This window comes from Microtus ochrogaster, unplaced genomic scaffold, assembly GCF_000317375.1.
Source record: "Microtus ochrogaster isolate Prairie Vole_2 unplaced genomic scaffold, MicOch1.0 UNK5, whole genome shotgun sequence".
Taxonomy (NCBI): Eukaryota; Metazoa; Chordata; class Mammalia; order Rodentia; family Cricetidae; genus Microtus; species Microtus ochrogaster.
The window spans coordinates 8,881,792-8,895,318 of NW_004949103.1; positions in this window are offsets into that span (position 1 = coordinate 8,881,792).

Below are 13,527 nucleotides of genomic sequence, written 5' to 3' on the forward strand. Positions count from 1 at the left end.
CAAGAGACTTGAACCTAGAGTGGCTCCCAGGAGCCCAAGCCAAGGTCCCCAGTTAGTTCCTTGGACAGCTGAGGATAAAGAACCTGAAATGACCCTATCCTATAGCAATACTGACGAATATCTTGCATATCATCATAGAACCTTCATCTGTCTTTACAACTTCTAAAGCTAGGTTTCTTACAGAAGGAGGAAGTGGGGTAAGATTGGGGCGGATTTGCAGGAGATTCGTTAGTTATTTCAGTTCTTAGCCTGCGTGAAGTTTCTAGATTCTTCTCATGGATCTTTGCTTCACTTGGGAGTGCACTCAGGAAGTTTATTAAAACTTGAGGCATCTCCCCATCTTAGGTTTCTACTGAGTTAAAAGTCTGGGTACAGGTGGGAATGGGGGGATAGCTCGGGTTTTCAAACAGACCACAGGAACTCTTAAGATAGCCAGATGCCATAATTCTACCTTTGCTTGCTGATCGGCCACCTCGGTGAAAGTCTGTGTTCTTACTTGGGTGTGAAAACTGAAGCAAAGAAAAAAAAGGGTAGAATTCAAGCTAGAATTTTGCATTTTTATGGTGAATATGTAACATAAGATGTTATTGCTTCAACTACTCTTAGAGTAAAAGGGTCAGTGTTGTTAGGTGGATCACACCATTGTGTTGCCGTTATCCATTGCCGGAACAGTTTGTTCTATCTACCATACCAAATTCCATGTCTACTCAACCATAGCTGCATATCCCCCCATGTCTTCTGGAAGCCACCGTTCTACTTTCTGTCTCTATAAATGTGAATATTTTAAGTAAAAAAAAAATAGAAAAGAACTCATGTGATATCCATTCTTTTATTTCGAGCTTACTCATCTAGCTTATCTTTAAGGTTCATGCATGCTGTAACATTGTCAGAATGGCACTGTTTTTCAGATGGAGTAATATTCTAATTGTACATGACCACACATGTCTGTATTTCATAATAGAAAGTCTGAAAGTGTATCTGGGTTTATCTCCTGCCCTAGCATCAAGTTTTATTATTTCTCCATTTTTGTCTTTCATCTTTCTTCTCATACATTTTGTACATTTACCACCTGAAATTTTCAGTTTTAATTTTGAACTTGGCTGTTTAAAAGATATACACACGTGTGCGCATGCCCAGAGAAAAAAATACTATTTCCATATAAACATGCCATATACAGTATTTTAGATGCACACATACTAAAAGACATTGGCTATCTGCTGTTCCTTTTTAACTTTTAACTGGTGCCCTGTATTTTATTGGACAGGCCCAATGTCCACTGTCAGCAAATCGTAAGTGAGAAGATTTCCGTTTGGAACTCTGAGTTGCAAGGGCTTTTGCCTTTGCACCATACTTTCCTGAGGACTAACATGCAGCAGGCAAAGGAGAGCACAGAGCCCTCTAGCTCAGGAACTTTGCCTGCTGCATCACATCCTCTCCTAGCCCTGCAACCACCATCTCGTCTTCTAGATTCGGAAATGGGGCTCTCAAAGACCTCAAAGAGTTCCCAGCTTCCTGTCAGTGGATGTAGGCAGTGACTGAGCTGGTCAAAATGGAAAATTTTAAAGAGGAATGTCTAAGAGTTGGTGGGATGTGGACTCGGTTCACTTCTCTCTTTGGCTTCGTCTTCTCTGTCCTCTGGAACATTCTCGGGTGGGAAGGAAGGAAGGAAGAACAGAACCTCCCTTATTTCATGCCTCACTACATCTACTGCCTAGAATAGAGTCTTCTCTTAAGTGACTTGCTATTTGGTAGTAACTACCAAAATTTGGGTTACTACCAAATAGCAAGCAAACAAACAAGTGAGGGACCCCCTGGTTGAACCATCCAAAGGGGTTCCTGATTTATCAACTACATTTGAGTGAGCAAAGCAAAGCATCTCAAACTTCTGGTGAAATCTGAGTGTAAGAGACTGCTGTCTGCGGTGTGTAAACAGAACTCTGTGTGCTCAAATGTTCGACACACAGGCTGCCTTCTCCCAGCTTCCCTCTCCACCACCCTAGGCAGGCAAGTCCAGGGAGCTTATGAACCCTGCCAAATCCCCAGCTCCTAGAGCAACGTCTGGCGTACAGTGGCCTCTTGATTAATGAAGATGGGATTTCTCCTGGCAGAGGGAGAAACGGAGCCTTCTTCCCTCTTGGATCAGCACCCCACTCCACTCATCAACACTTACCCACAGTCATCCCCCTTAACCATCATCCACGTGACTTCAGGCAAATGGAAGAACATTGTTTTCAGAGGAAAAAAACAAGTTGAGAACCCAGTCAACACGTTGGGGTCAGGGTGATATTATTTATTAAGAGCAAAGGCTTCCAATTCTCTCTATGGAACAAAAGCTCAGTCCACTTCAATCCTTCCATACCCATCTGGCATTGGATGAACGTTTACAATAATGGGCATCAATAGAGTATTGTGGGCTTAGTTTATGTCTGAGCTAGGATTTCTATTGCTATGAAGTGACACCAAGACCACAGCAGTGCTTATAAAGGCAAAACACTTAATTCGGGTGGCTTACATTTTCAGAGGCTTAGTCCATTATCATCACGGTGCAACATGGTGTTACGCAGGCAGGCATGGTGTCGAAAAGTAGCCGAGTGTGAGACCTCAAAATCCACCTCCACAGTGACACACTTCCTCCAACGAGACATCATCACCTACTCCAACAAATCCACAACTCCTAACAGTGCCAGAATATTTGGGGGCAATATTTTTTCAAACCACCACAGTTTCCTTCTTCCAGATTCTAGCTTACAAACTTCCCTTTGCACAAGGAACATAGACCCTTGCCTTCTGACAGAGGAGGACATCACTGCTTTGTCCTAAAATTAGGATGAAAGATGACTGTCATACTTGCAGATGCTTTGTTTTGTCACCAACTCTCTAGCCTGGTACTCACTCTCCACTGATCTATATGCAGCAAGTGAGCTGAGCTATCTTATCATCCTTTCTCCTGTCCCAAACACTAGAATCTGATCTTCTCCTAAACGTGTTGTGCACCTCACCATCAAGAGAATGCACTTTAGCCAGGTGGTGGTGGCGCACGCCTTTAAACCCAGCACTCGAGAGGCAGAGGCAGGCGGATCTCTGTGAGTTCGAGACCAGCCTGGTCTACAAGAGCTAGTTCCAGGACAGGCTCCAAAGCCACAGAGAAACCCTGTCTCGAAAAAACCAAGAAAATAAAAAAAAATAAAAATAAAAAAAAGAGAATGCACTTTATTGTAAAAATTCTCCTCCAATCTTTATTAAAATGCATAATCTTTCTCTTAATATAATTGACCTAATTTCTAAAGCACTAATGTCTCTCTTAGAATGCACTTACCAGTCTCTGTCTCCTTCCAGTCAAACCCATCCCTTCCCTGCTCTCTTCAGAAACATCTGAAGATACTTCCACTTTCCCACGGGTTTCTCTCTAATCTCTACATCTCTCCACTGGCTCAGAAAGGAAGATCAAAGAAAAGTTTCTGCCACCCACAGGTGCTATCGATTATGGCAGAGTCCTAGAACACACCTATAGCCAGGCCAGATGGCTGCGGCAAAGGAAAAGAGGCTATTCCTAAGACTAGACATGATGGGGTTCAGTCTAGGGGCTGTGTCTGTCTTGCTGAGCAAACTAGTACAGAGAAGACCGGTCTCGACACTTCTATGTACTCATGTGCAAATGAAGACAGCCGTGTTTTACTCAAGCAAGTTAGACGAGATGACGGAAATGAAATTATTTTTAGTTTGCAAAACCTAGACAAGTGTATAGGTTGCTGCATAGGTCTGGACACTTGCACAGTGAAGTGATTATCCCATCTTCATCCAGAACTGCCAAGCCATTCTTGGTCTATTTGGTTTCTAAGCTGTTGAAAAGTACAGTGGAAGGCAGGGGTGGACAATGAGAAACAAAGACTTCAAAAGCAGAAGGACGCCATGCCCATCAGGCTACATGGCCTTACTTCAGAAAGAGCACTTCCTTCCTGCCTGACTCCTCCAGCAATCTCCTTCAGGTTCCAGTACAGAATGAACCCTTGTTTGGCTGCTCTTATCAAAGATAATCATCTCTTCAGTCTGTAGTTATTGAAACCTGATGAAACTCTACCACCACACACTCCTCAAATGTGAGGGGCTTGAGAAATGGCTCAGCAGTTACGAGCACTTGCTGTTCTTGCAGAGGAGCTGGGTTCAGTTCTTAAAACTCACATGGTGACTAACAGCTATCTGTAACTCAAGTTCCAAGGGATATAACACTCTCTTGTGTACTCCTTGGGTACCAGGTGTACAAATGATGCTCCTCTATCCAGGCAGCCAAATGTTCATGCATATCAAAAACAAAAAATCTTCAGAGTAAGAAAAAGAATAAAGCACCCGAGGGCTGAGCGGATGGTTCAGTGGTAAAGCGCTGACTGTGAGAGAATAAGAACCTGAGTTCAGGGACCCAGACCCCACAGAAGAGTTGGACACGGAAGAGTTCACCTAGAACCCCAGCACAGTGGGAGAGGAGTCAGATATGTGCTCAGAGCTGGCTGGCCAAGAAATCGAGCCAACCTTCCCAGGTGCAATGATAGATCCTGCCCAAATAAATAAGGTGGAGAGTGATGAAGAAGGACGTCCAGTGTCAACCTCTGGGCTCCACACACATCTTCAAACACGTCCTTCAAACAGCCACACATACATTCACACACCCACACAAATGTATACATACAACACACATGAAAGAAGCATGTTGCCAGCGGATATGATCACACAGGGGAATGAAGGACTAGACACCAAAAGGAAATCTTCCTGTCATGTTTCCCTTGATCCGTTTTACTGTGACACAGAGCAACACCGACTAACAATAATGGGCTATTTTTTGACACAAGATGAGCATCCCTAATCCAAGTATACAAAAGCCAACATGCCCAAAAGCGGGAAACTTTTTGAGAGAGTCATGCTGTTCCAAGCGGAAAATCCCATACCTGACCTCATAGGATAGGCCACACTCAAACGCAAGTAAAAATGTGAACCAGGAGCTGGAGAGACGGCTCTGTGGGGAAGAGGCCTGGCTGTGCATGCAAGAAAAGTGAATTTGGATCCCAAGAAGGGCCCTGTGCATAACTTCAACCCCTGTGCTGAGAACTGGAGCAGATGGGAATAGGAGGACAGCTAAGATGCTGCTGGCCAGCCAGTCCAGACAAAATAGAAAGCTTTGGCTTCAGTAACAGACCCTGTTTTGAGTAAAGAAAGTGGAGAATAATGAGGCAGGACACATGTTCTCCTTCTCAGGCCTCTGCATGAAGCAGGTGCATGGGCACATGCACACGTGCACACACAAATGCAGAGTGTTAAGTAAAATTACATTCAGGTTGTGTCTACATAAGGTAGATGACACATGATGAATTTTATGTCAAGATGTAGATTTCATTCCACGTTTTCTCATTATAGATATGCAAATATCCTCAAATTGAAGATACTTCTGGTCTTAATCATTTCAGGACACTCTGCCTACACATCCTTTTAACTCGTGTGTTCTAATCAGAGTCCTCAAAAGAAACAGAACCGAGTAAGTAGAGATGATGAGGAAGAGACAGTCAAACACTTATTTTAAGAGACTAGCACATATAAATTAGGGCAAATGAGTTCAAATTTTGTTTGTCAGGCCTGTGGCTCGAGTTAGTCATCTATAGTAATACCTGAGACAGAATTCCTTCTCTACTGAGGAGATCTGTTTCTGTACTCAAGGTCATCAACTAATGTGGTAGAAGCTACTCACAAGGCTTCCTGGCTTAGTCATCTCATATAAATGTTGGTTCTGTCTGCAAAATACCTTCCCAGCATCTAGATGGCCAAACAAGTGGCGCCATATCCTAGACAGACTGATGTGTAAAGATTACTGCATCCTGTGTATCAAGTCTGCACAGACCTGTCAATGTGGAAGTTGAGCCCTGAGGAAGGGCACTGAAGTCCTTGCTTCCATCATTCTTTTCCAGTATGCTATGGAAAGACAATATCTTTTGTTAAAATAAAACTCCACACACAAAAAAAAAATTCCTAGGAAAAAAAGCTCTCAGGACAAGCCTGGCTGAAGAGAGTTTCCTTATTATCTAAATAGAATATTATTGGTTGGGGGAAAAAGAACTTGACATGTTAATTGGCTTCCATCACAATAGCAAACCGCTTGAGATGACTAATTTATAAAATAAAACGTTTCTTTGGCTCATGGCCTAAGAGGTTCCATCCCAGAATGCAATGGTTCTATTCTTTTGAAACTATGGCAAGATAGGACACCACAGAGAGAGGTCTATAGGGGCAAAACGAAACAGCTCATTTTATGACCCAGGAAGCAAGAGAAAAAAAGAAGAAAAAAACCAGGGACCCACAGTGACTGTTGACGATATTCCTCCAATGATCTCATTAAAAAGAAGCTCAGGAGACAGTCACTTTGGTAAGTTTGAAACACCTTCTTCTACCAGGCCTTCAAACAAGATGCCTACCCTGGTTTTGTTTGTGTAAGACTGAGTGTAGAATCCCACCCAATCCTGCCTCCAATTCTGACCTGGAGAGCTTTTAGCTCATCACTTGGAACCTCTCCACCCACGCACGTCCTAGATTCCACCTTTTTAAGGTTCCATCACCTCCCAAGATCCCCACGGTTGGACCAAGCCTTTAACAAGTGACTTTTAAATCAGAGCAACTGATTTCTTTGCATTGCATGTGTTTGGTCTCACTACAGAAAATGTAATCCTTTGGCCAGCAATACTGGCATTACTTGGGGTTTTATTTGGGGTCCAGAGATTTCACTTACAACTGCTAAGTTGGAGTTATCCTAGCAGAAACTTATAATGCATTTATTTTCTAAATCTGTGGAATAAATTATCATAGCCATGCAAACCAAACCAAGTCATAAGCTCACAGCTCTGTGGGTCAGAAATGAAGGCAGGATGACATAGGAGGATGCTGGATTCTATATCCAGAGTCTAACAAAAATGAAACCAGTGTTGGCTCTTGTGTGAAGGCCTGGTAGAAGAAGGTGTTTTAAGCTCACCAATGTGGCTGTCTCCTGAGCTCCTTTTCATCAACATTGTTGAATTGAGATCTTTCTTCAGCAGAAGGCTTTCTCTATGCCCCTGAAGTCTGTCCATGTCCCCTCTTAAGATGCTGCTCCATTCTCAAAATCACAATGCATATTTAGCAAACTATTTTCAACCTTCATCTGCCCTCAATCTCTGCTGTGTATTGCCAGAACCCGGAGGAAGTGCTCTGTGTTTAAGGACTTACATGATGAGATCGCATCATGGATCATTTGCCTTCAGAAGCTGGCTGTGCCATGTTTGTAAGACACATACTGCCTTCATAGGCGCCTGTGATTCAGGATGGACACATTGGGTGTTCACCAAGGTCATTGTATGAAATAATTTACTCATTGCTGTGACAAAATACATTTAAAAGGCAACTTAAGGAAGAAAGGGTTTACTTCCGTTCATACGATGAGGGTGCTGTCCATCGCAACAGAGAAGTGGGGGTGCCAGGAGCTTGAGACGGCTCATCACTTTTTACATCTGGAGTCAGGAAGTACAGTGGATGGATGCTGGTACCCAGCTAACCTTCTCCCTCTATTCAGTCCAGGATTCCAGTCCATAGAATGGTATGGCCTACATTCAAGGTGGATGTGCCACAGTGTTAAATAACCCAGTCTAGAAAGTCCCTCACAAGTGTGCCCAAGGGTTTGTTTCTATGGTGATTCTATGAAGTTCGCAATCAAAATCAGCCATCACAATCAACTGTAAATCCTAGGTGCCACCCCAGTGGTTCCATTAAGCACATGTTACAGTGCCCAGACTTGTGGGTTTGCACACAGTCAGCTCCTGAAACATGGGACACAAGAAGCCCCTCAAGTTTGGTTAATGTAGTTTATTTATATTGCACTTCTGGGTGCCTTGTCTCATTAAATTCTCCTAATTGTTTAGTCATGGTGGGGGATGTATTTATCTAAGGATGGAAAAGTTGGGTCTCAGAGAGTCTGTGTCCTGCCTAAGAGGTTAGACAGAAAATGTACACACACACACACACACAAACACGCACACACACAAAATTCAGTTTGGAACCCAAACTTCTGATTAAAAGCAAACATAACTTCCTCCCTCTCTTTCTGTCAAATGGTGTGTCTAAGTATTTCTGAGATATAGGTTTTGGTAAATTATTAGAAGAGCAATTCTGTCACTAAGTTCATTTTCACTGAAGTGCAGGAGGTTCACAGAATGATTCATTAATTTGTTCGGTAATTATTCAAAGGGGGACTTGCTGCTGCTGGATGACAGGCTTGTTCTTTGGTGGCTGAGGCCAGCAAAATTGTTCCGTCTGCTAGAGTGGCATGTCAGTAGTCAGATGGCCGTGGCAGCTGAGCACACTCCAGGAGCTGGCAGCACAGGGTGACCGTGACTGGTTTGGGACATCTCTGCAGAAATCTTTGCAATTTGCAGCATAAATATGACCAGGTGGCATTTAAATCACTTGGAGGGAGATAGTTTTAGATAAAGGTACTTTCTTCTGAAATGTCTCAACCTAAGAGCAATGGGGACATTCTCGATGGCAGGAAACACAGATGCTAGACCGAGCCACCACCAACATAGAGAACATTACACACCAGCCCTTAGCTTGGCTTTAGGAAGCCTCAGTTGGAGTAAGCTACCTTCTGGATGCTTTTGCCCGAGAGTGTTATGCTAGAAACATCAAGAAGTTCTAAGGATGACCTCAGGAAAGGAGCCACCAGATAGATAACTGCAAACCATTTTGTAGAAGCCATCTTAACCTCTCTCTCATAGCCCCAGGCTCTGCTGTCAGTCACAGAGCAAAAGCTGGGAAAGCAGGTAGCCTCAGAGAGGGCCAGAAGACGAGGCCTGGAGGAACTCCACGCAGCCATGTTTTGCCATGTCCCACCTTATGCCCAGAGGCCAGTTGAGTTTGGTAACGGTGTGAGCCCATCCAAGCCACAGGACTTAGACACGGACCCAGGTCTGTGTCTCTGACAAGCCACTTTCTCTCAGACATTTCAACAGCTCAAATGGAAAACTCTTGGGGACCCAGTTCTCGAGGCCCTGGCGGGACAAATCATCAAGCTAAGCGATGCCACCTACACACTCCGTTGCATCAGGAAAGCTGCTCAAGTCTCTCTTTTTTTTTTTTTTCTTTTTTAAGGAGTTTGAGCATCTGGCCACCAGATGCCAGCCTCCACTCTCTGAATTATGTTGGCAGTTTAGCCCAGGGGGTAAATTAATGACCAATCCTCACTGAAGCTGGTGCTTTGCAACTTCTAGGCTGAACTTGGACTGTTATGGGGCATTTAAATCTAGGACAATGGAAGCCTGAAGGAAGAGATGGTAAAGGTGAGCCCAGAAAACTGTCCTGGGAACAAAGTAATCGCAGCCAACAAAACTCCTATAATTTTTTCATGTAAAACACTGTTCCTAGAGTAAATAAATTAAAATGACTATATAAAATAAGACCATCTTACAAGGAATAATTTAAAACAACTACCAAATTGCAGTCCATTTCAAGACGTTTAGCGTTTTATCAGAAACATATTTCTGTGAAATGAACTGAACTCATCCCAATTGATGCTTCAAACTCAATCAAGTCTTGATACTTGCCAAATATTGCAGCATTCACTGTTTTGAAAAGCATACGTAAGCTGAAGGAGAGAGTCCAAACTCTCAAAATAATTGCAGAAAATATTTTTGAGAACTTTTTCATCCAAAATCAATGTCCTTGCACGTGTGACAAACACACAAACTTGTCGTGTGTATAGTTCCGTGTTGTAACAACTGTCTACCACTGGAACCCTGACAGCAAGCAAGAGAGGAAGTGTTCCAACCACTCCACACTTTCCCTGGAGGTTCCCAGCTCCCAGCCTCTCCCTGCCCCAAGTTCAACCCGCCCATTAGGCCTGAGGGATCAGTCTTTCCGTCCCTAGAATTTCATGTCGTCAAACTATTTCAGCATATTCGCTTTTGCATCTGACTTCTTAGAGTTTCCATTTATCTGTGTAACGTATAGAAATTGCCTGATTTTTGTTTGGAATAGCATTAATTGTAGAGATTTGACACCGTTTGTTTATCCGTTCACTCATTACTGAAGATCTGGGCTGTTGATGGTGTTCTATCTGAATAGGTATACCATACACAGACATGATCAGTATGTTGTAGATGAATATATTTATTTCCAGATTTTTAAATCATTAGCTGGGCTGCTATAAATATCTTTAATTAACTTCTTGCAGATGTATTCTCTCAATTGTTTGGGGTAATGTTATGGTTTGTACATGAAGGATCCCTTTTACGAAGGCACTAACCCTCCATGAGAGCCTCCCCTCGCAGCCTCATCTAAACCTAGTTCCCTCTAAGTTTTATCCCATTGAGAGTTAAGGCTTCAGCACCAGAGTTTGAGAGAAAATAATGATCCAGTCCATATTAGCATCATAATATAGCAAGTTAGCATATGAATAAATACTCCTCTCTGGTAAAACACCAAGGTGTTATGGAAAACTGCTTCAACCCCCTTTCAGGAGCAGTCACTATTGAGCCAAGGAGCTCGGAGAGACTCCGTCTCTCACATTTCTACCACCTCCACATGATGTCAGCCTGGGGACAAAGAGTCTTGTGCATAGAATCACAAATGACACACAGTCCATATCCTGCGCATAGCTGTATCCGTTACTGTCATCTCCATCGCCCCACAAATCCTTCCAGGAAGCTACACTTCTCATCAGTGTTTGAGGGTGAGTTGATGTTGACGAGACCCTCCAAAAAAAAAAAAAAGAAGAAGAAGTTATTCAAGAAGGCTTCATCATACTCTTGCTACCATCTTGTCAGTTTGAGGACATTCAAAATTATACACTACCATAGACCATGGACTGTTAGCTTTTCTAGTGTTTTGATTTGAAGAACCACAAAATATGATGTAAACTTAAAGAGTCACTGTTATCAATGAAAATATATTATGTCAAGTTTTTGGCTTATTCTAAAACTAATTAGAACATTTCTCCTCTCACAGGTTTGTATAACCTTGTGTCTTGGCCCTTCCTGAACTAAAAGATTCACACTTCATAATCAGGAAGAATTTTGTTCATGAAGGCAAAATAAGAGTTGAGCCAAAGATCCTGTCCATCCCTAAAACTAAATCCAAGAAAAAATGTTTTCTTGACTTTCTTCCCATTCCCCCTTTCATTCTGGCAACAGGCTGCCATCAGAATGCAATCACTTCATTTTCTCATCATCTATCTCTTGTCTCGTCAGGATTCATAACCCATTAGCATCCTGTCCATAACATCATATCTGGTAGCATTTAGCAATTGCTTGAAAATGTATAAACACAGGCATGCATACCTAAAATTTGCCTCCTAAATTTGACCACATTTTTTCACCTTCCAAATAGTCTTCTTGTTTGGGTACACATAATAAATAAATTACCAGATACTCTGTGAGGCATCATGGATATCAGAAAGTTACAAGAAAGTTTAAAACATGATCCTAGTCCTTGAAAAACATATGCTTTAGTACATAAAAAAAAGCATACAAGGAGAGCTATGACATGAAGCAGAAATTGGTAAGTACCCTTTGAGTGAGATAAATGACCACAGCTTGAAAGAATTGAGTGTCCTTGTAAGCAACTGCTTATTCTGCCAAGAGAGCTATGCAAGAGAGAGTTAGTATCCAAGTATGAAATAAAGCCAGGCTTTTATTAATAGCTGAGATGGTGCCCATTAATACTACCTTTGTGCTGGGGGAGAGAGCAGCTCTGAAGATAGTGTTAAAGCCCAAGACCTGTGGTTTGACTTAGAAGTAAGCATTGTCTGTCCCTATTGCTCGTCCTGAAATGTGTAAAGACACCAAATCGTGTTCTTTGATAAACCAGAATCACTGTTAGACCTAAAACAGAATGAAAAAATGGTGGGGTCATCTTTTGGGAAGATGGCTTATTTGTACCTATATGAAAACAGAGATTAAAAACACACCTCATCTGGACTGAACATGAAATGAAGACTGTCTCATCCCCTAAAAGAGACACAGTTCCCTGGTGTGCCCATAGAGAAAGATCATTCAGAGGAGCTGTGGTCCCCTATTTTGATCCACTCACGATTGTTCTCTGTTAGAGGATCACTGGACAAGGGCAAGAGAATAATGTGAAGAGAAGACAGTAGCATAGCTTCCTTTCGATGGGCTGAAAATGAGCTGTGAGAGAAAGGGGCAGAACTGCTCTCCCCTTTCCTTAAATGTTCTTTCCAGGTCTTTGCATAAGGAAGAGCTTCTCAAAACATGCATTCTGTGGAGAAAGTGTTCATTGAAAAATGTGGAGAGCTTTACCTATTAGTAGATTGAATACAGCCCTCCTGCATCTGTGTCCTACGGTTTCAATGTGTTCCCCAAAGGACTATGTGCTGGAAACTTGTTTCCAGTGTGACAATGCTGCAGGTGCTGGAACCTTTAAGAGGTGGGGCCAAGAGAAAGATAGCTTTCTATCTTGCTATCTAACTGAGGCTGTCACCATCTGGGGAGAGGTGGGTAGTCCCCATGGGATCCCAGTGAAGTCTCTTGAGGATGAGTTCTTAGAAAGCAAGCCTGTCCAATAGAACTGATCCCTTTTTATGAACCTGCCTTCTTTTGATTCTCTACCATGCTGTGGTAAGGATGGGATACCAAAACTGTGCTAAATGAGCCCTCCAGCCACCAGAATCACAAACCAGATGAACCTATTTATAGACTACTTAAACTTTTTCACTATGCTCCAACAACAAAAACAAGAATTGTAGACCATATCTTCAGCAGACTTTTTCACACTGACTCTGGGAATGAGATTAACCTGCATCAATCGGTCATCAGCAACTTACATAAACAGTCATGAAGAGACATTTGCTTATTTCTACCTTGAAATCTTCTTAGATTTATATAATTGCCTGAGGGGGATACGTTGATCTGATGGAGGAGACAGAAGGGCAGAGCTACCAATGACTCTGTAAATTCAGTACCAGCCATAAAGCTTCTGGGTATAAGTCAGCCTCAGCAAATTCTAGAACTGCCTACGCTGGGATGGACAAGATGAGCAAATAATCCATGGTCAGCACCTTCAGTGACTAAGGCTGTTGAAGAAGTCAGTGCTGCAAAGAGTTAATTGATATGTCCTCCCTGGACAGATTTCCATATTTATCTTACCATATGTCCCTTACCATAGAGCATTTCAAAGTTTGACTTCACAGATCATATCCCAGGAAAACACTAGGATAATAAAAACTATAATAATTCAAGGAACCCAAGGCTTTAGAGAGACAGCAAAGACAAGACATTGGAGATCTGTGGTGAAGTGTTTTGCAAAGGAGGAAATGGAGCCAATAGTATATGTTTACACTCCTCAGCAGGTGGCAGGACTGTGTTGATAACGACCTATCAGTGCCGCTCTGGAAGAGTGGATCAAAGGGAAAATGGTTTAGCTTGAAATATTAAAGCCAAGGATTGCACTATTTCCAGGAAGTGGAAGTCAATAGATGTCAGGCCCCACAGAGGGTGGGGTGGCACTGTC